Source organism: Procambarus clarkii, chromosome 27, assembly GCF_040958095.1.
Source record: "Procambarus clarkii isolate CNS0578487 chromosome 27, FALCON_Pclarkii_2.0, whole genome shotgun sequence".
Classification (NCBI taxonomy): Eukaryota; Metazoa; Arthropoda; class Malacostraca; order Decapoda; family Cambaridae; genus Procambarus; species Procambarus clarkii.
Genome location: NC_091176.1, coordinates 2,009,358 through 2,034,539, shown reverse-complemented (window position 1 = coordinate 2,034,539; position 25,182 = coordinate 2,009,358). Strand labels below are relative to the sequence as shown.

At 43.8% G+C, this 25,182-nt stretch overlaps 1 protein-coding gene across 3 annotated transcripts in view; it reads right to left on the bottom strand.

Moving 5' to 3' along the window:
- The window catches only part of m-cup (ankyrin repeat protein mann-cup), a 177,909-nt gene that overhangs the window by 120,073 nt on the left and 32,654 nt on the right, over nucleotides 1-25,182 (bottom strand). The gene's annotated exons all lie outside the window — the stretch shown is intronic.

Here is a 25,182-nt window from a genome sequence, read left to right as displayed (position 1 = left end):
TCCAGGATTGGTCTTACATATGTGGTGTACAAGATTCTGAATGATTCCTTACACAGGTTCCTGAACGCTGTTCTGATGTTAGCCAGCCTCGCATATGCCGCAGACGTTATTCTTTTTATGTGGGCTTCAGGAGACAGGTTTGGTGTGATATCAACTCCTAGATCTTTGTGTGTGTGTGTGTGTGTGTGTGTGTGTGTGTGTGTGTGTGTGTGTGTGTGTGTGTGTGTGTGTGTGTGTGTGTTTAAGTCACGAACATTAACACGTGATGAAAAATATGAGTGTCAGACCACGAAGGAAGACTTGAAACAGTTGAAACAGTTATTTCCTTAGGTGCTTTCGTGTATATAATACATCTTCAGAAGAATGGATTTACAGTTCCTCACTCCTAACTCGCCCAACATCATTTCCACCTGCACTGATACAAATAATGGGTTTGTTCCCATTTCCAGCCATAATATCATTCATGTTGTTAACAATGTCACCAATCCCTGCTCACGGATAACAAACCCTTAACCTGTTCCCCCCTATCTCTAGCACAAAAAGTTCTATCCGAATACCTCACCTGGGAATCTCCCACAATCAAAATTCGCTTCGGTACTTCCTTTACTAAATTAAGCACCATAGAACACATTCACAATATACAAACTGAAAACATGGCATAGACCATATACACTGACGGATCACTCAATACAGCTACAGGGAGGGCAGGAAGTGCTGTTATTGCTCATCAGCCCGATGGCAGCACATTTCAAAGGAATGTATGAATTAGTAACTGGGTATCCACAATGCAAGCTGAGTTGGTAGCAATACTGGTAGCAATCGAAATTATTGACAACACTGAAGTAGACAGCTTAATTATTTCCGACTCCCTTTCCTCACTACGAGCAATAAACAGTTTACAATCAAGTAATAACGTGCTTGTCTTGGAAGCTAGACGTAGATATATAAGAATACTTAGCAAGAGGGTAAATATAAAAATGTTGTGGATTCCTTCTCACATTGGCATGCAGGAACATGACAAAGTTGACGCCCTTGTTAAGGCTGCAGTAAATAAAGACAGTATTGAACGGAATCTTGAGTTATCAAATAGGTCCCTTAAAAGTGTCATTAGACGAGAACTCTTGCACAAATTTGAAGAAAGTAGAACAGTGCAAACTGGAACTAGCAAGTCCATTGTTTATCACAATGAAATGTGTGAAGTAAAACATGTGTATGGGGCAAGTAACAAAGTCAGTAGACTAACAGATGTTGTCACAGCTCGTATAAGACTTGGCTACAAGTATCTCTGGCAGTTCGGCTTGTATAGGGATCTAGATGAAGTAAAGTGTAAAGTGTGTGGACATAGACAGGAACACACACTCGAACACTATATCTTGGATTGTAGTAAAATTGAACCATTTAGAGATAAATCTAAGCTCACGTTGTATGATATGGCAACCTATCTTATTACCAAGAATAAAATACCTGAAATCCTTGCACTGTATCCATATTTCTCTGTCAGTAGATAAAGGACATATGAGGTTAAGAAACAAGTAGTGTATTGTGAAGACTAATAACAAACAGAAGCTCCCCTATGACTGTAATATCTCCATATATCAAACAATTACAGGTATATATTAGTAATAATCATTATACATTAATTGTAGGTCTTAACTATAAATATACAACTATTGAAATATAACATTCTCTGTAACTAGCTGACATTATAATTATAAGGTGTGAAGGATAGATGGAATTGCCGGCGATGAGTCACAATAACGTGGCTAAAGTTGACCAGACCACACACTAGACGGTGAAGGGACGACGACGTTTCGCTCCGTCCTGGACCATTCTCAAGTCGATTGTGATCACAATCGACTTGAGAATGGTCCAGGACGGACCGAAACGTCGTCGTCCCTTCACCTTCTAGTGTGTGGTCTAGTTAATATAATTAATTGTTAATGTAATAACCTCCGTTGAGATCCGATAGAGATCTTTTGTACCATCTGTAATCATTTTTGAGCTGCCGCTCAGAGGATGAGTATGGGGTGCACAACAAACCAGCCGCCTCAGGCAGCATTAATAATAAAAAAAAAGTGGCAAGCTGGAAACACAAATGGTCCAAAGGAATGTAAGGTAATAGCATATCTAGTACGGGTATGTAAAATATCTTTATTTGTGATGTGTGTCTATGTATATATTAACACGTTGTACTGAACGGGGTGAGAATAGCTTGAGCTACCTCATCCCTTTGTGTGTATTTTACCTCAATAAACTTATTTCAATTTCTATTTCAGTACGGGTGGTCGACACGTGGATTGCGCTAGAAAGAACTTGTGGAAGCCACCACCACCATCCACAAGTTTAAGGCCAGAGTTGGTAAAAGAATTTGACTGTCAGAATTGTTAAACTGTAAGGCGAGAGGTAGAACAACGCGTGTAAGGGGGGGGGCAGGTACAGTCAGACCTCACTCCCCCGTGTCACACTGATGGGAGAGTACCACGCCACATGCACGCACCCTCTCCAGAGACGCACCACGTCTCACACACACACACACACACACACACACACACACACACACACACACACACACACACACACACACACGCAAATGCAACGTAATGAAGATAGGGGTAGGAAGCAAGAGACCAGACACAAGGTATCATTTGGGAGATGAAATACTTCAAAGAGTCAAAGAGAGAGAAACATCTGGGGGTTGATATCACGCCAGACCTGTGCCCTGAAGCTCATATCAAGAGGATAACATCAGCGGCATATGCCAGGTTGGCTAACATAAGAACGGCCTTTAGAAACTTGTGTAAGGAATCTTTCAGAACAGTATATACCACATATGTCAGACCAATCCTGGAGTATGCAGCTCCAGCATGGAGTCCATATCTAGTCAAGCATAAGACTAAACTGGAAAAGGTTCAAAGGTTTGCCATCGGACTAGTACCCGAGCTGAGAGGTATGAGCTACGAGGAGAGACTACGGGAATTAAACCTCACTTCGTTGGAAGACAGAAGAATTAGGGGGGACATGATCACCACATTCAAGATTCTCAAGGGAATCGACAGGATTGATAAAAACAGGTTATTTAACACAAGGGGCACACGCACTAGGGGACACAGGTGGAAACTGAGTGCCCAAATGAGCCACAGAGATATTAGAAAGAACTTTTTTAGTGTCAGAGTGGTTGACAAATGGAATGCATTAGGGGGTGATGTGGTGGAGGCTGACTCCATACACAGTTTCAAGTGTAGATATGACAGAGCCCGATAGGCTCAGGAACCTGTACACCTGTTGATTAACGGTTGAGAGGCGGGACCAGAGTCAGAGCTCAACCCCCGCAAGCACAACTAGGCGAGTACAATTAGGTGAGTACACACACACACACACACACACACACACACACACACACACACACACACACACACACACACACACACACACACACACGCACGCCTGCGCAGCAACACATCCCAGCCTAACCTACAAAAATGGTAGCATCTATACGGGTTTCTAATGAGATGTACAGCACATGGCTAGTTGTGCCCAAACAAGTTTTGTTCTATTGATGTGTTCTAGAGCCGGGAAAAAGAAAGCAACAAGCAAATCGAACCTGTAGTAGTGAACATGTACTAAATTACGACCAAAGATATAATAAGGTCTACAACTGCTTATTAGGCCTTGGGCTGATTACACTGTTGCAGCTTTTGTTATGCTCTTCACAATACTAATAACACAACAATTGACTTTTTGCGTGCAATAATCAATATTTTAACATTGCATTGTAGGTATAGGTAGTATCATGTGTAGAGTGGGTCAGGCTGTAGTGAGGGAGCAGCAGCAGCAGGGGTGTGTGCTGGGCCCGCCTGGCTGACGCAACACTAGGCTAGTGTACCACCTGGCCTCCTCGCTCACCCCGACGTACTCACCAATCTGCCAGAGTTAGCATAAAAGACGCACTATCACCACCTCTGCCACGGGAGACATCTCCCGTCAAGCAGGGTGCAGTCGCACCTCCACAGATCTCCAGTATCATTTATTGATACTGGAAATGGCTCAAAAGGACCACCACTTATGGGCTATTCATGCCCAAGCCACCTTTTGGGTGGCTTAATCTTCTCTCTCTCTCTCTCACCTCTGCCACACACCACTCTGCGCCACTGGAGTTCACAACCTGCCTATCTTTGCCCAACCTAATACATCTTAGTCGTTGGTGCGGCCACCAAACCCCTGGTTTATGAAGGAATAATCACCTTACCCACAACAGATGACGTATGTACTTGTCCTCCACCAGTGCGTCCTTCACGGGGCTCACCATAGCCCGTGCTACTGGAACTTATTATTCTGAGTAGCGAATCTTAAACAACAACAGTGTGTCCTTCACGTCCTCTCCTCTAATCCCAAGTCTATAAATGCTTCACCCACGTACTGCAAATACCAATAATTGCCAACACAACCTAACATAACTTAGGCGTAACATAAGAACATAAGAACAAAGGTAACTGCAGAAGGCCTATTGGCCCATACGAGGCAGCTCCTATTCTATAACCACCCAATCCCACTCATATACTTGTCCAACCCGCGCTTGAAACAATCGAGGGACCCCACCTCCACCACGTTACGCGGCAATTGGTTCCACAAATCAACAACCCTGTTACTGAACCAGTATTTACCCAAGTCTTTCCTAAATCTAAACTTATCCAATTTATACCCATTGTTTCGTGTTCTGTCTTGTGTTGATATTTTTAATACCCTATTAATATCCCCCCTGTTATGTCCATTCACCCACTTGTAAACCTCTATCATGTCACCCCTAACTCTTCGCCTTTCCAGTGAATGCAGCTTAAGCTTTGTTAATCTTTCTTCATATGAAAGATTTCTAATTTGGGGAATTAACTTAGTCATCCTACGTTGGACACGTTCAAGTGAATTTATATCCATTCTATAATATGGCGACCAAAACTGAACTGCATAATCTAAATGGGGCCTAACTAGAGCAAGATATAGCTTGAGAACCACACCAGGTGTCTTGTTACTAACGCTTCGATTAATAAATCCCAGTGTCCTATTTGCCTTATTACGAACATTCATGCATTGATCCTTTTGTTTTAAATTCTTACTAATCATAACTCCCAGATCCCTTTCGCAATCCGACTTCGCAATCTCAACACCATCTAGCTCGTATCTTGTAACTCTATCATCATTACCTAGCCTCAGAACTTTACATTTATCAGCATTAAACTGCATTTGCCAATCATTTGACCATTTCAAAACCCTATCTAGATCAACTTGAAGTGATAGTGAGTCCTCCTCCGAATTAATTTCCCTACCGATTTTCGTATCATCGGCAAATTTGCAAATGTTGCTACTCAAACCTGAATCTAAATCATTTATATATATTATAAACAACAGAGGTCCCAGGACAGAGCCTTGAGGCACTCCACTAACAACATTATCCCACTCTGACTTAACCCCATTTATACTAACTCTGTTTCCTTTGGAATAGCCATGCCCTAATCCAAGTTAATATATCACCCCCAATACCATGAGCTTCTATTTTGTTAATTAGTCTTTCATGTGGCACTGTATCAAAAGCTTTGCTAAAGTCAAGGTACACAACATCCCAATCCTTACCACTATCAACTGCCTCAACAATGCTGGAATAAAAAGTTAGCAAATTTGTTAAACATGAACGGCCATTTGTAAAACCATGTTGCGACTCATTTATTAATTTATGTTTTTCAAGATGGAGACGAATTGTATTTGCAATTATTCATTCAAGTCACTTTCCCACAATAGACGTTAGGCTAATTTGCCGATAGTTTGACGCAAGTGATCTATCTCCTTTCTTAAAAATTGGTACCACATTAGCTACCTTCCATGACTCTGGCACTCTGCCTGACTCTATTGATTTATTAAATATGGTAGACAGTGGCTCGGAAAGCTTCTCTTTGCATTCTTTAAGCACCCTGGCAAACACTTCATCCGGCCCTGGGGATTTGTTTGGTTTTAGTTTTTCTAATTGTTTAATTACATCTTCCCTGGTAACTGCTAAACTAGTCAACCTGTCCTCATCCCCACCCACATAGACTTGTTCGGCTGAAGGCATATTGTTAAGTTCTTCTTTAGTAAATACAGATATAAAATATTTGTTAAAAATACTACTCATCTCCTTGTCATTATCCGTTATTTGACCTGTCTCAGATTTTAATGGACCTATCCTTTCCCTAGTCTTAGTTCGATATAACTGAAAAAAACCTTTAGGATTTGACTTTGCTTGCTCTGCTATGCGAACTTCATAGTTTCTTTTTGCTTTCCTAATCTCTTTTTTAACATTTCTAACCAGTTGTATGAATTCCTGTTCTAACCTGACTTCCCCATTCTTAATCCTTTTGTACCAAGCTCTCTTTTTACCTATAAGGTTCTTTAAATTATTTGTTATCCACTTTGGGTCATTAGTATTCGATCTATTCAATTTGTATGGTATACTACGTTCCTGTGCTTTGTTTAGAATATTCTTAAATAAGTTATATATTAAATCCACATCGAAATCCCCATTTACGTCACCTGTCGCTGGGTTCATGAACGAGCCTAGTCTGAGGACCGATTGCCTTACAATATACTGTCAGCCCGTCCTCCAAAAATGGGAAGGTGAATGTAACAGCATAAGGGCAACTATGTACCAGTCATAGCAGTAAGGAATTGTACTTATTTTCACTTAATATTAAACCGCACTGTCAAATATATTGTGAATATTTGAGTTTACCTGAAAAGCTGAATAGAAAACCACGACCTAACCTAACCGTCTTAGTGTTTGAAAATAAGCATTTTATTGCTTCTTAATTACAATTAGTACTTAACCTATAGCTATATTAATATTACAGTTTTATAAAACTAATAAAAGAAAACTAAAATATATCAATAAATTGTAAAGTAAATCAGGATATTTTCAGATTTTGTATAAAATCTCTATTGTTTAATAAAACTGAAAAAGAAAGTCCTGATATTTAAAACTTGTGCATAGCAAATTAAACTTGAAAAATTCATCCTAAAATTCTGTGTCTTAACAGAAAACGAGGAGAATAAATGGAGAGGTAAGTGTAACAGCCCCATAAGTGCAATTATGTACTATGTATGACAGTAAGGAAATGTACTTATTACACTTAGTATTAAACCGTACTGTCAATTCGGAGGATGGGTTGTATACTGTACATCATTTTTAATCAACGGAAACGAGCTTTGTCGAATCTTTTCGTGTAAGATGTGATAGTAACCAGTACACACAGAAATCACAATAGTGTGATGCATCAAATGGACAAATCCACAAAATGGATGGAAGTCAGTGTTGAGGTGAGCCAAGAGACGAGCCAGCCCGAGGACACACACTGGCACCAACTCTCACATAACATGAGGACACACAGATAACGGGTAAACAGGCAGTGGAGGGCATTGAGTGATTGATTGGGTGTTATCTGGCGTCAAACATGTGGGCAAGTGACGCCCAGAACGATGCGGGAGGTGCCAAGCGTACACACAACTCTACTGTCATGGTTACTTCTCCTTCCCAACGTCATCTCCCGTCCGGCGGCTGCAGATATGCCTTCCAATTCCTGATAGTTTTACAGTCCACGTCTTAATTAGGACAATTATCCCCTCCAGTGTAATGAACAGCTATCTAATTATTTTAACAACTCTGGGAATATATGTTAATATATTGTTAGAATTAACAATCAATAGAAATTAAGTAATTATCAAAAGGAGATATCAAGCCGCGGAGATAACGTAGCACCATCAGTATGGCGGGATATCTAAAAGATGCTAGATATCACCGAGGATGGCAATATGACAATAAAAACACACAAGGTGAATCTGATATCCAAGGCATCAGTTGCAAAAGTTTTGTCAATAGACACTAGGATAGCAAGACATATCGTCCTGAAAATCTGGACATTCCACGAGGAGTTGCACTACTCTTAAGTGAGACAATGCAGTTTGAGCAGTAAGGAGTAGCTCGGCATTCCCTACATGTTCATGAGTTAAACGTGTATGGTCACCTTCAGGTTACCTTGAGGTGCTTCCGGGGCTTAGCGTCCCCGCGGCCCGGTCCTCGACCAGGCCTCGAAGGGAGCCGGTCGCCCGAGCGGACAGCACGCTGGACTTGTGATCCTGTGGTCCTGGGTTCGATCCCGGGCGCCGGCGAGAAACAATGGGCAGAGTTTCTTTCACCCTATGCCCCTGTTACCTAGCAGTAAAATAGGTACCTGGGTGTTAGTCAGCTGTCACGGGCTGCTTCCTGGGGGGTGGAGGCCTGGTCGAGGACCGGGCCGCGGGGACACTAAAAAGCCCCGAAATCATCTCAAGATAACCTCAAGATAGCCTCCCGGTTGCTGCACTGATTAACCAGGCTGTTGGACGCGGCTGCTCGCAACCTGACGTATGAGTCACAGCCTGGTTGATCAGGTATGCTTCGGAGGTGTTTATCAGGTTCTCTCTTGAACACCGAGTTATGTCCCGTATGTCAAGACAAAGTTCGAGAAAATTCTGAGGTATGCCACCAGACTAGTCCCAGAGTTGAGAGGTATGAATTACGAGGAAAGGCTACGGGAACTAAACTTCACGTCCCTGGAAGACAGAAGAGTTGGGGGAAGACATGATCACCACCTACAAACTTCGCCGAGGAACTGACAGGGTGGACAAAGAGAAACTATTTAGCATGGGCGGAACACTAACAAGGAGACACAGGTGGAAACATAGTATCCAACAGAGCCAAAGAGACGGTAGAAAGAATTTGTTCGGTGTCAGGGTAGTTAACAAATGGAATGAATGCATTAAGTAATGACGTGGTGGAGGCAGACTCCATACACAGTTACAAATATAGATATGACAGAGCCGAATTGCCTGAGGAATCTGTCAGTTCATTGACAGTTGAGAGGCGGTACCAAAGAGCCGAAGCTCAATCCCAGCAAGCACAACTAGGTCAATATTAACACGCATATAGCGCTCAGCGACGATACTTTAGGAACGCTTAGTTACTTAAAGTAAAGTTTAGAGTTGGTTAAGTAGGTCAACATGGTTCCTGTGTATAGTAGTGAAGTTGTCAGCTGTTCACGAGGCGTCACCAGTGTGCGCGCGCGCCCTGCTTGCTCTCCGGGGACAAGGCTTATATTATCCTCAAGCGGCCAGCCAAATAGCACAGCTTTCACGGACCAGTGCTCTGCCACATGGGGCAGTGACCTAATATCACACTGCCACATGGGACAGTGACCTGATATCACACTGCCACTGGGACAGTGACCTAATATCTCACTGTCACATGGGGCAGTGACCTAATATCACACTGCCACATGGGGCAGTGACCTGATATCACACTGCCACATGGGGCAGTGACCTAATATCACACTGCCACATGGGACAGTGACCTAATATCACACTGCCACATGGGGCAGTGACCTAATATCACACTGCCACATGGGACAGTGACCTAATATCTCACTGCCACATGGGGCAGCGACCTAATATCACACTGCCACATGGGACAGTGACCTAATATCTCACTGCCACATGGGGCAGTGACCTAATATCTCACTGCCACATGGGGCAGTGACCTAATATCTCACTGCCACATGGGGCAGTGACCTAATATCTCACTGCCACATGGTACAGTGACCTAATATCTCACTGCCACATGGGGCAGTGACCTAATATCACACTGCCACATGGGGCAGCGACCTAATATCACACTGCCACATGGGGCAGCGACCTAGTATCACACTGCCACATGGGGCAGTGACCTAATATCACACTACCACATGGGGCAGTGACCTAATATCACACTACCACATGGGGCAGTGACCTAATATCACACTGCCACATGGGGCTACTAAAAATATATCAGTTTACGCATCCCCCGTGTGGGATGGGAGCCAGCGAGCCCTGGGGCTAGATGTCACTGACCCAGTATTTCAAGTAGGCAAGTTTAATACCTGCTTGATGGGGTTCTGGGAGTTCTTCTACTCCCCAAGCCCGGCCCGAGGCCAGGCTTGACTTGTGAGAGTTTGGTCTACGAGGCTGTTGCTTGGAGCGGCCCGCAGGCCCACATATCCACCACAGCCCAGTTGGTCCGGCACTCCTTGAAGGAAACAATATAGTTTCCTCTTGAAGATGTCCACGGTTGTTCCGGCAATATTTCTTATGCTCGCTGGGAGGATGTTGAACAACCGCGGACCTCCGATGTTTATACAGTGTTCTCTGATTGTGCCTATGGCACTTCTGCTCTTCACTGGTTCTATTCTGCATTTTCTTCCATATCGTTCACTCCAGTATGTTGTTATTTTACTGTGTAGATTTGGTACTTGGCCCTCCAGTATCTTCCACGTGTATATTATTTGATATCTCTCTCGTCTCCTTTCTAGTGAGTACATTTGGAGGGCTTTGATACGATCCAAAAATTTAGGTACTTTATCTCGTCTATGTATGCCGTATATGTTCTCTGTATACGGGACATAACTGGCAGACCCCTCACAGTGTTCAAGAGAGAACTGGATAAGCACCTCCAAAGGATACCTGATCAACCAGGCTGTGACTCATACGTCAGGCTGCGAGCAACCGCGTCCAACAGCCTGGTTGATCAGTCCAGCAACCAGGAGGCCTGGTCGACGACCGGGCCGCGGGGACGCTAAGCCCCGGAAGCACCTCAAGGTAACCTCAAGGTGAACTCCCTCTATTTCAGCAATCTCTCCTACTCTGAAGGGGGAAGTGAGTACTGAGCAGTACTCAAGACGGAACAACACAAGTGACTTGAAGAGTACAACCATTGTGATGGGATCCCTGGACTTGAAAGTTCTCGTAATCCATCCGATCATTTTCCTGGCTGACGCAATATTTGCTTGGTTATGCTCCCTAAACGCTAGGTCGTCAGACATCATTATTCCCAAATCCTTTACATATTGTTTTCCTACTATGGGCAGATTCGATTGTGTTTTGTACCCTGTATTATGTTTCAGATCCTCATTTTTGCCGTACCTGAGTACCTGGAATTTATCATTGTTAAACATCATGTTATTTTCTGCTTCCCAATCGAAAACTTTGTTGATATCTGCTTGTAGTTTTTCAATGTCTTCAGCAGAGATAATTTTCATGTTGGTTTTTGTGTCATCTGCAAAGGATGACACGAAGCCGTGACTTGTATTTTTGTCTATATCTGATATGAGAATAAGGAAAAGCAGTGGTGCAAGGACTGTTCCTTGAGGTACAGAGCTTTCAACACCCAGGTACCTATTTTTCTGGTAGGTAACAGGGGCATAGAGTGAAAGAAACTCTGCCCATTGTTTCTCGCCGGCGCCCGGTATCGAACCCGGGACCACAGGATCACAAGCCCAGCGTGCTGTCCGCTCGGCCGACCGGCTCCTCCAGTAGACATGTTGATGTCGTGTATACAACATCTGCATTTTGTTTTTCTTCTAAAGCTTTTGTGATTTTGTCATAGTGGTTGAGGAACTGTGACAGACAGGATCTGCCCGCTCTAAATCTATGTTGTCCTGGGTTGTGTAGTTCATTCTTTTCCATAAAACTAGAAATTTGATTCCTAATCACTCTTTCAAACACTTTTATTATGTGTGATGTTGGTGCAACTGGCCTATAATTTTTTTGCTAAGGCTTTACTACCCCCCCCCCCTTGTGCAAAGGAGCTATATATACAGATTTAAGTGCTACTGGTATCTCCCCTGTATCCAGGCTCTTTCTCCATATTACGCTGAGCGCTCGGGCTACTGGTACTTTTCTTTATGAATATTGAATTCCACGAGTCTGGCCCAGGAGCTGAGTGCATGGACATGTTGTCAATTTCTCTTCCTCCAGCAAGTTTGTCCTTGCTGCAGGTATAAAACTCGTTAATACGTCCTCTTGACTTAAGTTTCACAAATTATATGCCATGCATATAAGATTTTATTTTTTGTAGTAAATATTTCAGCACATCCTACTTAAATGAAAGTACTAATATTACCTAATTTGGCCCAAAAGTAGCAATATGTGGTGGTGGTGGACCACCAAAGAGTTGACTTTAGTAATACTGAATTTGAAAAAATGGTAAACATTTTTAATGGGAACAAATATTAAAGTTAACCCAGCAATGTTAAGCGATATACACGCTCAGGTTTTGTAGCTACATTTTTTCGCACAGTAAAGTAAATAGTGCCCAATTCTACTAATTGCTTAATATGTCAATATTAGTACTATGGTGCACATAGTTACACAAACTACTATCTAAATAGGAGGATGGGTTGGATCACCACAATTCCACGACTCTCATCTTCTACCAGAAAATGGAGGAAATATTGCGGGAACACAGACGGAGAGGAAGAGAGAACTAGACGATCGTGAAGGAAGCGTGTGATTAGCGGGGAGGAACAGCCATACTGGTCAAGCCTTTACCAGGGAAGGATGGCAGGAGTAGAGGGACAGTTTAAATTAAATCTTGCCCCGAGGGGCGAGTTTATTGGGCAGCGCCACTCATCTTGTGAGTGGACACACCGCCATAGTGACAGTATTGGGCAGCGCCACTCATCCTGTGAGTGGACACACCGCCATAGTGACAGTATTGGGCAGCGCCACTCATCTTGTGAGTGGACACACCGCCATAGTGACAGTATTGGGCAGCGTCACTCATCCTGTGAGTGGACACACCGCCATAGTGACAGTATTGGGCAGCGTCACTCATCCTGTGAGTGGACACACCGCCATAGTGACAGTATTGGGCAGCGTCACTCATCCTGTGAGTGGACACACCGCCATAGTGACAGTATTGGGCAGCGTCACTCATCCTGTAAGTGGACACACCGCCATAGTGACAGTATTGGGCAGCGTCACTCATCCTGTGAGTGGACACACCGCCATAGTGACAGTATTGGGCAGCGCCACTCATCTTGTGAGTGGACACACCGCCATAGTGACAGTATTGGGCAGCGCCACTCATCCTGTGAGTGGACACCCCGCCATAGTGACAGTATTGGGCAGCGCTACTCATCCTGTAAGTGGACACACCGCCATAGCAGCATGTACAACACTCCCCAATAGGAAGAAAACCCGCTGGGTTGTTCATCCTGTCACAGGAAGGACATTGTGAGCACGTCGGGAAACTAGTCAGTAGCGGCGTGAGCCAGGGTATTTGATTTGATTATTGCTGCCGGAGGCGGCTAGTTTATTGTGCACCCCATACTCTTCCTGTGAGCGGTAGCGCAAAAAGGATTACAGAGGGCAGGTAGAGGAGGCATTAAGTGAAAAGATTGCCGAGCGTTAAGCTTTGGCTCTTGGGTCCCACCTCTCAATCTTCAATCAACTAGTTTAAGAGGTTCCACGCGACACTGCGCTCTGTCAAATCTACAGTTGAAGCTGTGTATGAAGTCTGCCTCAACCACTACACATTTTAGTGCAAGTCATTTGATCATTATCACGACACTGGAAATATATATTTAATGTTTGTGTGGCTCGTTAAGGTGTATACACACACACACACACACACACACACACACACACACACACACACACACACACACACACACACTCACACACTCACACACTCACACACTCACACACTCACACTCTCTCTCTGTTAATGAATAAACGAGAGAGAGCGAGAATGCGTGAGACATGTAAGGCTAACGAGAGCCTGAGCCAAAGCCTTACTCTCAACTACCTCAAAGGGTCTAGGAAAAGGAGGCAATGTTCCACTCGTGGGTGTTACAATGACCTACAATGACTGTGTGTCATTGAGAACGTTTGATCCAGTTCTCCCAAAGCGGGTTGTAACATGTATCAATTACACAAGGTGATTTTTGTTGTGTAATTTTGCCCCCAATAGCGAGTTACTGGGCAGCGCCACTCGTCCTGTGAGTGGACACACCGCCATAGTGACAGTATTGGGCAGCGCCACTCGTCCTGTGAGTGGACACACCGCCATAGTGACAGTATTGGACAGCGCCACTCATCCTGTGAGTGGACACACCGCCATAGTGACAGTATTGGGCAGCGCCACTCATCCTGTGAGTGGACACACCGCCATAGTGACAGTATTGGGCAGCGCCACTCGTCCTGTGAGTGGACACACCGCCATAGTGACAGTATTGGGCAGCGCCACTCGTCCTGTGAGTGGACACACCGCCATAGTGACAGTATTGGACAGCGCCACTCATCCTGTGAGTGGACACACCGCCATAGTGACAGTATTGGACAGCGCCACTCGTCCTGTGAGTGGACACACCGCCATAGTGACAGTATTGGACAGCGCCACTCATCCTGTGGGTGGACACACCGCCATAGTGACAGTATTGGACAGCGCCACTCGTCCTGTGGGTGGACACACCACCATAGTGACAGTATTGGACAGCGCCACTCATCCTGTGGGTGGACACACCGCCATAGTGACAGTATTGGACAGCGCCACTCATCCTGTGGGTGGACACACCGCCATAGTGACAGTATTGGGCAGCGTCACTCATCTTGTGAGTGGACACACCGCCATAGTGACAGTATTGGACAGCGCCACTCATCCTGTGGGTGGACACACCACCATAGTGACAGTATTGGACAGCGCCACTCGTCCTGTGGGTGGACACACCACCATAGTGACAGTATTGGACAGCGCCACTCATCCTGTGGGTGGACACACCGCCATAGTGACAGTATTGGACAGCGCCACTCGTCCTGTGGGTGGACACACCACCATAGTGACAGTATTGGACAGCGCCACTCATCCTGTGGGTGGACACACCGCCATAGTGACAGTATTGGACAGCGCCACTCATCCTGTGGGTGGACACACCGCCATAGTGACAGTATTGGGCAGCGTCACTCATCTTGTGAGTGGACACACCGCCATAGTGACAGTATTGGACAGCGCCACTCATCCTGTGGGTGGACACACCGCCATAGTGACAGTATTGGGCAGCGTCACTCATCTTGTGAGTGGACACACCGCCATAGTGACAGTATTGGACAGCGCCACTCATCCTGTGAGTGGACACACCGCCATAGTGACAGTATTGGACAGCGCCACTCATCCTGTGAGTGGACACACCGCCATAGTGACAGTATTGGACAGCGCCACTCGTCCTGTGGGTGGACACACCACCATAGTGACAGTATTGGACAGCGCCACTCATCCTGTGAGTGGACACACCGCCATAGTGACAGTATTGGACAGCGCCACTCGTCCTGTGGGTGGACACACCACCATAGTGACAGTATTGGACAGCGCCACTCGTCCTGTGGGTGGACACACCGCCATAGTGACAGTATTGGACAGCGCCACTCGTCCTGTGGGTGGACACACCACCATAGTGACAGTATTGGACAGCGCCACTCATCCTGTGAGTGGACACACCGCCATAGTGACAGTATTGGACAGCGCCACTCGTACTGTGAGTGGACACACCGCCATAGTGACAGTATTGGACAGCGCCACTCGTCCTGTGGGTGGACACACCACCATAGTGACAGTATTGGACAGCGCCACTCGTCCTGTGGGTGGACACACCACCATAGTGACAGTATTGGACAGCGCCACTCGTCCTGTGAGTGGACACACCGCCATAGTGACAGTATTGGACAGCGCCACTCGTCCTGTGAGTGGACACACCGCCATAGTGACAGTATTGGACAGCGCCACTCGTCCTGTGGGTGGACACACCACCATAGTGACAGTATTGGACAGCGCCACTCATCCTGTGGGTGGACACACCGCCATAGTGACAGTATTGGACAGCGCCACTCATCCTGTGGGTGGACACACCGCCATAGTGACAGTATTGGGCAGCGTCACTCATCTTGTGAGTGGACACACCGCCATAGTGACAGTATTGGACAGCGCCACTCATCCTGTGGGTGGACACACCGCCATAGTGACAGTATTGGGCAGCGTCACTCATCTTGTGAGTGGACACACCGCCATAGTGACAGTATTGGACAGCGCCACTCATCCTGTGAGTGGACACACCGCCATAGTGACAGTATTGGACAGCGCCACTCATCCTGTGAGTGGACACACCGCCATAGTGACAGTATTGGACAGCGCCACTCGTCCTGTGGGTGGACACACCACCATAGTGACAGTATTGGACAGCGCCACTCATCCTGTGAGTGGACACACCGCCATAGTGACAGTATTGGACAGCGCCACTCGTCCTGTGGGTGGACACACCACCATAGTGACAGTATTGGACAGCGCCACTCGTCCTGTGGGTGGACACACCGCCATAGTGACAGTATTGGACAGCGCCACTCGTCCTGTGGGTGGACACACCACCATAGTGACAGTATTGGACAGCGCCACTCATCCTGTGGGTGGACACACCGCCATAGTGACAGTATTGGGCAGCGTCACTCATCTTGTGAGTGGACACACCGCCATAGTGACAGTATTGGACAGCGCCACTCATCCTGTGGGTGGACACACCGCCATAGTGACAGTATTGGGCAGCGTCACTCATCTTGTGAGTGGACACACCGCCATAGTGACAGTATTGGACAGCGCCACTCATCCTGTGAGTGGACACACCGCCATAGTGACAGTATTGGACAGCGCCACTCATCCTGTGAGTGGACACACCGCCATAGTGACAGTATTGGACAGCGCCACTCGTCCTGTGGGTGGACACACCACCATAGTGACAGTATTGGACAGCGCCACTCATCCTGTGAGTGGACACACCGCCATAGTAACAGTATTGGACAGCGCCACTCGTCCTGTGGGTGGACACACCACCATAGTGACAGTATTGGACAGCGCAGTAGTGAATAAGGAGACAGATTGAGGTAAAAAAATTTCAGACACGGTTGGGCACTTCCATGCCGACTTGACCCTGTTGGGCCAGAACGTCCATTCCTCTTATTTGGGTGGTTAGGTTAGGGCACAGTCAGCGCGCTCCTGGCTGGCTGGCGGTGGTGGGGTGGTGGTCCCCCCTGGGGTCCCGGGGGGACCACCACCAATGGTGTACCTGAGGAACTGGTGCCCTATCCTAACCTGTTTTTTTGCACGATTTGTCTCGAGCTTTTAAGATGAGTCTAGGGCCTCAATGAGGGGGTCTCTACTTATGAGAGGTACCGAGGATGAATGTTCAATAGTTGGAAACCAAAAAATACACTGGTGAAAGGCATATAAACGTTTTTGGAGTATTTTAATGGCATGAGCAAAAATGGACGATTTGTCCCGGGGGTGTTACGAGAGTACTACGGTATCAATTTGGGGGCCCTTACTTTTGAATGGATCAGAGGGTGAATGTTCAATAGATTCAAACCAAGAAACACTGTTGAAAGCGAATATAGAAGTTTTTGGAGTACTTTAATGAGGCTATGACTGAATAGTATAGGGAGTCCTTGGGCACAGCTCCATTTTCTGTAATGGTCAGAGGTGGATAACCCCAGTGGGGGTCAAGCATACAAGGGGGGGGGTCAAGATTCCTTACAAAGACCAAGTTTGGATATATAGGTGTAGTAAGCCTTATCTTGAATTTGCATGATACTGTGGGGTACATTGACATGAAGGGCGAGTCATAGAACAGGATCTGCATGTGAGATGGGTCATATTGGGGTTTTAAAGAAGTTAAGATAGCTTTAAAGAGTCCTGTGTGCTTGATAGTGGGGAAATGTTCAGTCAATAATTCTCGTGTTTTGAATCTGAATGAGGGGTCCTAGTTTGCGTTCTAGTCGTAAAATGAGTTCCTTAGTATATTTGCTATGGAAAATGAGCTTTCAGTACTCTATATAATTTGAAATGAGGTCAAGAAAGACATGTTTATGTGCGGGAAGAGTCAGGTTGGAAACTGTTTATTTCAGTCATCCCCCCTTGGCTTTGCTCCGTTTTCTGTAGCTAAAGTAAAGATTCCATTTTCTGTGGTATTCAGTTGAATACTGGTGAAAAAGGCTTACTTACATTTGTATGGTTCTAACCTGTTTATAGATATATTTTTCGGGCCTCAAATTAGATTTTAATATGAAAAATAGCATCAAATGTATGTCTATCTTTTGTAATAAACGTTACAAGCATTAACAATACCTGTGATATTTCATAGCATACGAAAAGAAGTTTAAATAGTGGGGCCTCAGCCATATTGTGTTGGGTTTGACACTTCTGACATTAATTTGACACTCGTAAATATACTATAAAGGAAAGTAGTTGAGTGGTTTAAGCAATTTAATACGTATTGGGGTATTCTGTATTAAATTTCATTTTTTAACATCATAACAGTTTTCAGCTATTGTGGTGGGGGCCCAATAACTTCATATAGCGCAACGACTGGCGCTATCTGTACTTAGTTCCCCCTAAACTTAAAACAGTTGCACAATCTTACTTAAACACATTGCTAAACACAAACAAAAACTCAATTTTTAACTTACACAAATAAACCCAGGGCTTTCACATTCGCGCAAAATACTTAGTCCCCCCTAAACTTGAACACTCACAATCTTACGGTGCTTTAATTTCCAAAGCCTTCCAAACCTGCACTGGGTCCTGCCCTGCTGACTGCGGCTGGATGGATTACAATTGAGCCAAAAACAGTTGGTCAGGGCGAGATACGGCCTCATTTTTAGAGACATTTACTATAGCAAAAGCTTGAACGTCGAGAACTGAATGCGGGCCTGCACGAGAGTTGTTCTTGGCACTCAAATGTTTAGAGATTAAAATACATAGAATCTGCAAGAGCCCACCCTAAGTCGCTCACGCGGCCAATAGACATGTTTTTCGCCCAAATGTATTTATTTAAAATAATACGTCAGATAGAAAGAGTTTCGCATTGCTATTATATTTACCTTATAAAGCCTCTTTATAAAAATGAAATGCCACTGCGTATTATGATTGTTTGATAATAAATATTGCATAAATACTTACACGATTTCATAAACAAAAAAAAACTTTTAATGAGCCATGGTTGGAAGGCTTTATCATTACCATAATTACAAACTTTTTAAACTAACTAAAAATATATGTCTCATAGAGGAAGATATATTCTTCAGGATATATATTATTTATTAATTAAAAGTTTCATTCTGTATAAAAAATGAAAGTTGCCAATATTTTCAAAGCTCTGGCCACTAATTTTTTTAAAGGTTTTCCAAGGGAGTAAATCTTGCTTCCTCTCTTTCTCCGAAAATGTTTCCCCATTTGCACAGGAGCAGAGCAACCTTTGTGCGGGCCCTGGTTCAGTTCCCCAACGTCCGAGCTAATGGACATTACAAATTTCACTAAATGATGCAGTATCTTAGCTGTCTCTCTAATTATAAAGGTGTTAATCTTTTTTTTTTTAACCTTTTAGTGCTAGGTCTCAAAAAGGTTCTTTACCTCAGAAAGAGAGAGAGAGAGAGAGAGAGATTCTATTTTTGTCCATATTCGAGCGGAATGTTGAACAACCTTCGTGCGGGTCCTGGTTCAGTTCCCCAACGTCCGAGATATTGGACATTACAAATTTCACTAAATGATTCATTATCTTAGCAGCCTCTCTAATTATAAAGTTGTTAATCTTTTTTATAACCTTTGAGTGCTAGTTCTCAAAAGGTTCTTTACCTCAGAAAGAGAGAGAGAGAGATTCTATTTTTGTCCATATTCGAGCGGAATGTTGAGCAACCTTCGTGCAGGACCCGGTTCAGTTCCCCAACGTCCGAGCTATTGCACATAGCAAATTTCTCTAAATGAGGCAGTATCTCGCCCCCACCCCCCGGATCAATGATTTTAGGGCAGTAAATAAGCAATTGCAATCCATCCAGCCGGCGACTTATCAGTGACTGTGGAAAGAATGTGTGTTCTTAGGACCATTATGGCCTCTTCGCGCATTTTCATTCCCTCACACATTTGAGTATTTGTTTCCCACATCAAGAATTTTGTCAAAAAACGTTCAAAGGAAATACGAGCTTATTTATTCCAACTTATAGATAAAAAAACAAAAAAAATAAACTGGCGACCCCTGGCAGCAAGTTCAGGAGGTCTCGGCCTATATCTGGCTGGGGTGGGTGTGGGGTTCTCAGTGAGAGATCATACGACCAAGCTGTGATGGAGACTATAAATGGTATGCATAAACCCTAATACTTTACAGGACTTGTCATGGTTTGTGCCTCATTGATAATTCGTTCCAAGTAGTTAAAAGTTAAATCTAAAAGAAATCCAATAAAGTTCAACGATTTTTTTCTCTCTCTCTATGGGCGTATGCAATTAATTTTTTCTGTTATATCTTTTATCAGAGCTCGGCCATCAGGCTGTAGATGTTGAGGAAAAGAGGAAGATGCAATGCAGGGAATCGCCCCTGGTATTTATTTCACGAGGTCATTGCGTCGTGGAGTATGAGGAATTGCCCAAGTTCATCGCACGCGTCAAGGCTTTGGCGGCAATTGAAAAGCAGTATAAAGGCGCAGATTTAGAAGACTCACATGTTCAAAGACAGAAAACAAAAAAAATTAACGCCGTTGAGACCGTATATGGCGGTTTTTGTGACGAAACAGAAATAAGACTACCTGTCGAAATAGGAATAGGCTTGATTAATGTGGCGTATAATGGAATACCCAACTTTATCGAGTGGGTGCAAGCCCAAGGTGAAATAGAAAAACAGTTTGCGGGGATTGATTTTAAACAGCGTGAAAACTGGTTTATTTATCATGACAAAGTTCGAGCGCAGAATGCATTTAGAGAAATTTTCTTTGGGGATTATGGGGATTATTGTTCCACCTCCGAAGCTGAGGAAATTGCGCCAGAGGATGAGGTTTATTGGAGGGAAAATTTGCATCCCGTCATTAAGGCAGATCTAGATAAAGCTCCACCCACAAGATAACTCTTAGGAACTAATGATGCAAAGGGGACATACTACAGGAACAATGTGCAGGTGGCCTGATGGGGGGGGGGGGTTATCCCCAAATCCCGAGACTTTGTCCCCCAACCCAGACTCTGTTCAATCAGAACATTATTTTGTTTGTATATATATATATATATATATATGTGTTTTTTACCTAAATAAAAAAAATCATGTATCATTATTATTATTATTATTGCACACTCCCCTTGAAGATGAAATATGTTAAAAAAAAAATGTCAGGTAGTATTTGCTAGAGTACTTGTCATGGGGGTGAATAAGTGATGAGGTCTCTCTCTTATTTTTAAAAACTACTTTAACAGATAAAAAAAAAAAACTTGACATTTATACAATTTTTTATTTTATTATGAGTACATATACAAAAAAAAACAAGCACTTTTTTATTATTTGTCGTTAGTGTAATAAGATCTAAGGTTCCTCCTTTTACTCGATGGTCTCTTCACTACTTGTGGCGGTACTTGACCTTTCCCTGCTCCATCTTGTTTAGGACGCACCAGCACAAATTCTTTTTTGCATTTTTTCATTACATGAGCCAAATGAGCCAGTGTAGGGTAGTAAGATGCCAGCCATTCTTCTTCTTCTTCACCTGCTCTAGACCAACCCACCCCAGAATTGCAGCCTATACCAAATGGCATAACTATCCGTTTGATAGAATTATTACTCTTGGCTTCGCTCATAATGCGACTCACGGCCTTTTTAAAACACCATCGTCTGTTGATAGTTGTATCTCTCCGCAATCCCGCTACTAAATCAATATCTTTACTGTGCTTAATATGAAATTGGTTAATGTCATTATTTTCAATAGACGCACCTACACTATATTGACATATGAGGGCTAAGAGATAAGGCTGCACATTAGGTTCTGGTGGCGGGGAGAGGATTATATTTCCTGGAGTGTCACGATCCGTAACTACAGCACAAAGCGTTTCAGGACATATTTTCTTTTCAACCACCCCATAAGGATATTTTTCCCACAGCTGTTGGGAGTAACCATTAGAAAACTGGTGTAGGGCAGGAAGATCATAGACAATACAGTCCCCGGGTTTAAATATATCATCGTTGGGGAAATCCACTTCAATAATAGAATCTTTGAGTCTCCGTAATTTGGCTCGCATGTAGTTGGAACACATCTCGAAGCGATTAAAAAGGTTTTTTAACATAACCTTCGTCTTATATACACCTTGTCACATAGAGTTGTTAGAGGCTTTTATAATATGTAATTCATAGTTTTTCTTTTTGTACAGAGAAATTAGGAAACAATAAATAAATAAATGTGTGTGTGTGTGTGTAGAGAAATTAGGAAAAGTAAATAAAAATACAGGTTAACATTTCTTTTTTTGTGGTTTAATTTGTATGAAATATTACAATATAGATTCTACAGCTTTTCTAATCTCATCTTCATTATATTCCATTTCCATTTTCTCTTTGTCTTCATTGTCGTCGTCTTCCACAATAGTGAGCACTTCATCTCCTACAGTAACAGACATGGCGCCGGTAGATGGATCATCTTCCACAGCAACGCTCGTGGTATCTTCCACGACAGCTGACCCGTCTTCTCTCACGTCAGCGGCAGGTCCGACAGTAGAAACAGAGTCTTTATCATTCGTAGAAACAGGTGGAATGGCCATACGTGGAATCTTGTGTCTAAAGATGCCATGGGTTGGAGAGCGAGTTGGCGTGTCATTATTTACAGGACATATCATTAAAGTGTCTATACCACGTTCTTGCAGTTTCTGAGCTAATTTGCACATCACAGGGAAATATTTAGTCTCCCATATGTTGCGTTCGCCACTTGTGAGATACTGCCCGCAAGCCTTGCCCAACCCATATGGGAAAATAATCCTTCCCACTTGTCCTCTTCGGCTTCTCTGAAGAATATGTTCAATGGCTTTTCGCAGAGCTTTGTCAAACCAACGCCATCTTTGGTATTCGGTATCATTTTTCAGGCCGTCATAAAAATGCTCATCCAAACTCCATGCTTCGTACCTGGGCTTTTTGTAAGAAGATGGCGTCGCTGGACCGTTGGTAAACTGGGTGATTAATCCAATAAGGTGCGGTAAAACAGCATAACTTTCATAGGGGTCGTCATCCATCCTATTGCAGAATTCGGGTGCTTCGCCAACAAATATGAGGCCGGGGATATCTCTATCAGTTCTAACAGCACGATTTTTGTACGGCAGGTTTTTCCGATGCAATCGAGCATAGGGGTATCGTTCCCATAAAGTGTGCACCATTTCGCTCAACTGCACGCTTGTTGCATCCAAATCATAGAGCAGACAATCACGATTGTTATAGATGGGCAAAGAGGCAAAGTCGCCAATCAGGGAGGGGAGCTCCATAGTGCTGGCTTGTGAGGTAGTGACTCGGAAGGGGGTCTATATACACTTTTCACGCCGGCGCGGGGGACAACTGCGCATCGTAGAGTTGCCAGGGACATTTTTTTTTTCCTTGGAGCTCTGGTCATTACGCACCAATATAACATTAACATCGTAATGTTTTAAGTTTTCATACAGATCTTCGATAATTGGAAGATATGTTTCCTCCCAAACTTCATCTCTTTGAACACAGGTGCGACCAATACCCACAGGTAATACAACTCGTGCGATTTCCGGAGAAGACTTGATGAATCTCGTTATGGCTTCTATAGCCTTTTTGAAATAGATGAGGCGATTTTGCGTTGTATCTTCTTTTAATCCGGTGAGCATATCACGATCTTTGGATTTTTCTATATGCGACTTGGCGATCTCATTGTTCTCTACAGGCGCCCCTATACCATATTGCACTGCAGCAGCAATAATGCAAGGGAGATTTTCAGCTCGACGATTGGAGACATGAATTGAACCGGGAATTGGGCGATCATGGGGAACACATCTCTTGAGATTATACAAAGGCCTGCGTTCACCATAGGCGCTTGCGTGTTTGTATTTCACTGATATGTCCTTCGCCATCCCGTACGGGACGCAAGATATGCAGTTTACAGGATACACAATGCAAGTTTCATTATTGCAAAATTCTTCATCGGTTAAATATCCGGTGTGCGTTTCCAGCCACGTCTCCATTTTTCTTTTCTTTTTTTACTTTCCCTTATGTTTTGGATAAAGCCTAGTCAACCGCCCTGTGTCGACCCTGCGAATATTCGTCGTGGGGGCTTTGCGCCCTTATATCTCCATCCCTGCTAGTGCGTGTAAAAGTTACCACGTACTGAGCAAATATTTATATTATTATTATAAGGGCCTCGACCAACAAGAAGCCCATAGGAACATTTTTTTTTTCACTGACTTAATTAGCATAAAAAAAAAACCACCTCAAATAGCGCAATATGTATCTCAAATATCTTGCCATAAAATATCAATATACGTCAGCTTAATACCCAAACACTGGCAACCTTTTTTTTCAGAAGCAGAAAAGGTCAAACACAGTGCGACATGTTACAATTTTTTTTTTTAATGTCCCCCCCCCCCCCATGAAAAAACCGTAGTCAGACCATATTCCCTTAATGAAATATATATAAAGTCATGGAGGCCACATCATTATTGGAAGGTTTGTGATAACTTATTGACATTAGGGATACCTTATGTAGTTAATGACATTTCTCGATAATTATCACAAAAAATAAGTACTTGGTCACCTTTCCTAGACTACCAACTGCCATCTTTTTTTTTTTTAATTCACTGCATTATGCAACATGATTTAGCACATTTGCGAGTCATTTTTTCCTTTCCCTGTTTCCTCATAATTATGCCATAAAAAAAAAGAGTAGCGGTGGCTAGAATTGCCAAACCAAAAAAAAAAAAAAAAAAAAGAAACTAGCACATATGTAGCGATCTTTGACACTTATTTCGGGGAGGGAAAGGACGGACAATATATAGCCTAGGATCTTGCCTCCATTCGCCAGTGTCGCACCAGTACACAATGGAACCTTCCCGTACTAAAACGTTTTACTCCAGGGACAGTCTTAAATGTGCCCAAATGCGTTTAGACACCTTTATAAATTGGCCTGTCGAGTGGCTAAACCCCCAAGACCTGGTGAATGAGGGATTTTATTATCTGAGAGTTGCGGATCATTGTTCCTGCGCCTTTTGTTGTAAAGTTGTGCATGCTTGGATTGAGGGCGATACGCCCCGTAGTAGGCATGCGAAAGTGTCGCCAAATTGTTCCTTCATAAGAGGCGAAAAGGACAATAACGTTCCTTTGGAAATCACCAAACTGGCATTCGAATATGGGCTGGATTTCTTTTCACCCCTATTCGAACCAAAGAATATAGCAACATCTGATCGTGAGTATATTGTATAAATATAATTTACTAGTTTATCTGTGAATAATTAGTATTGGCGATGTGGAGGGAGGA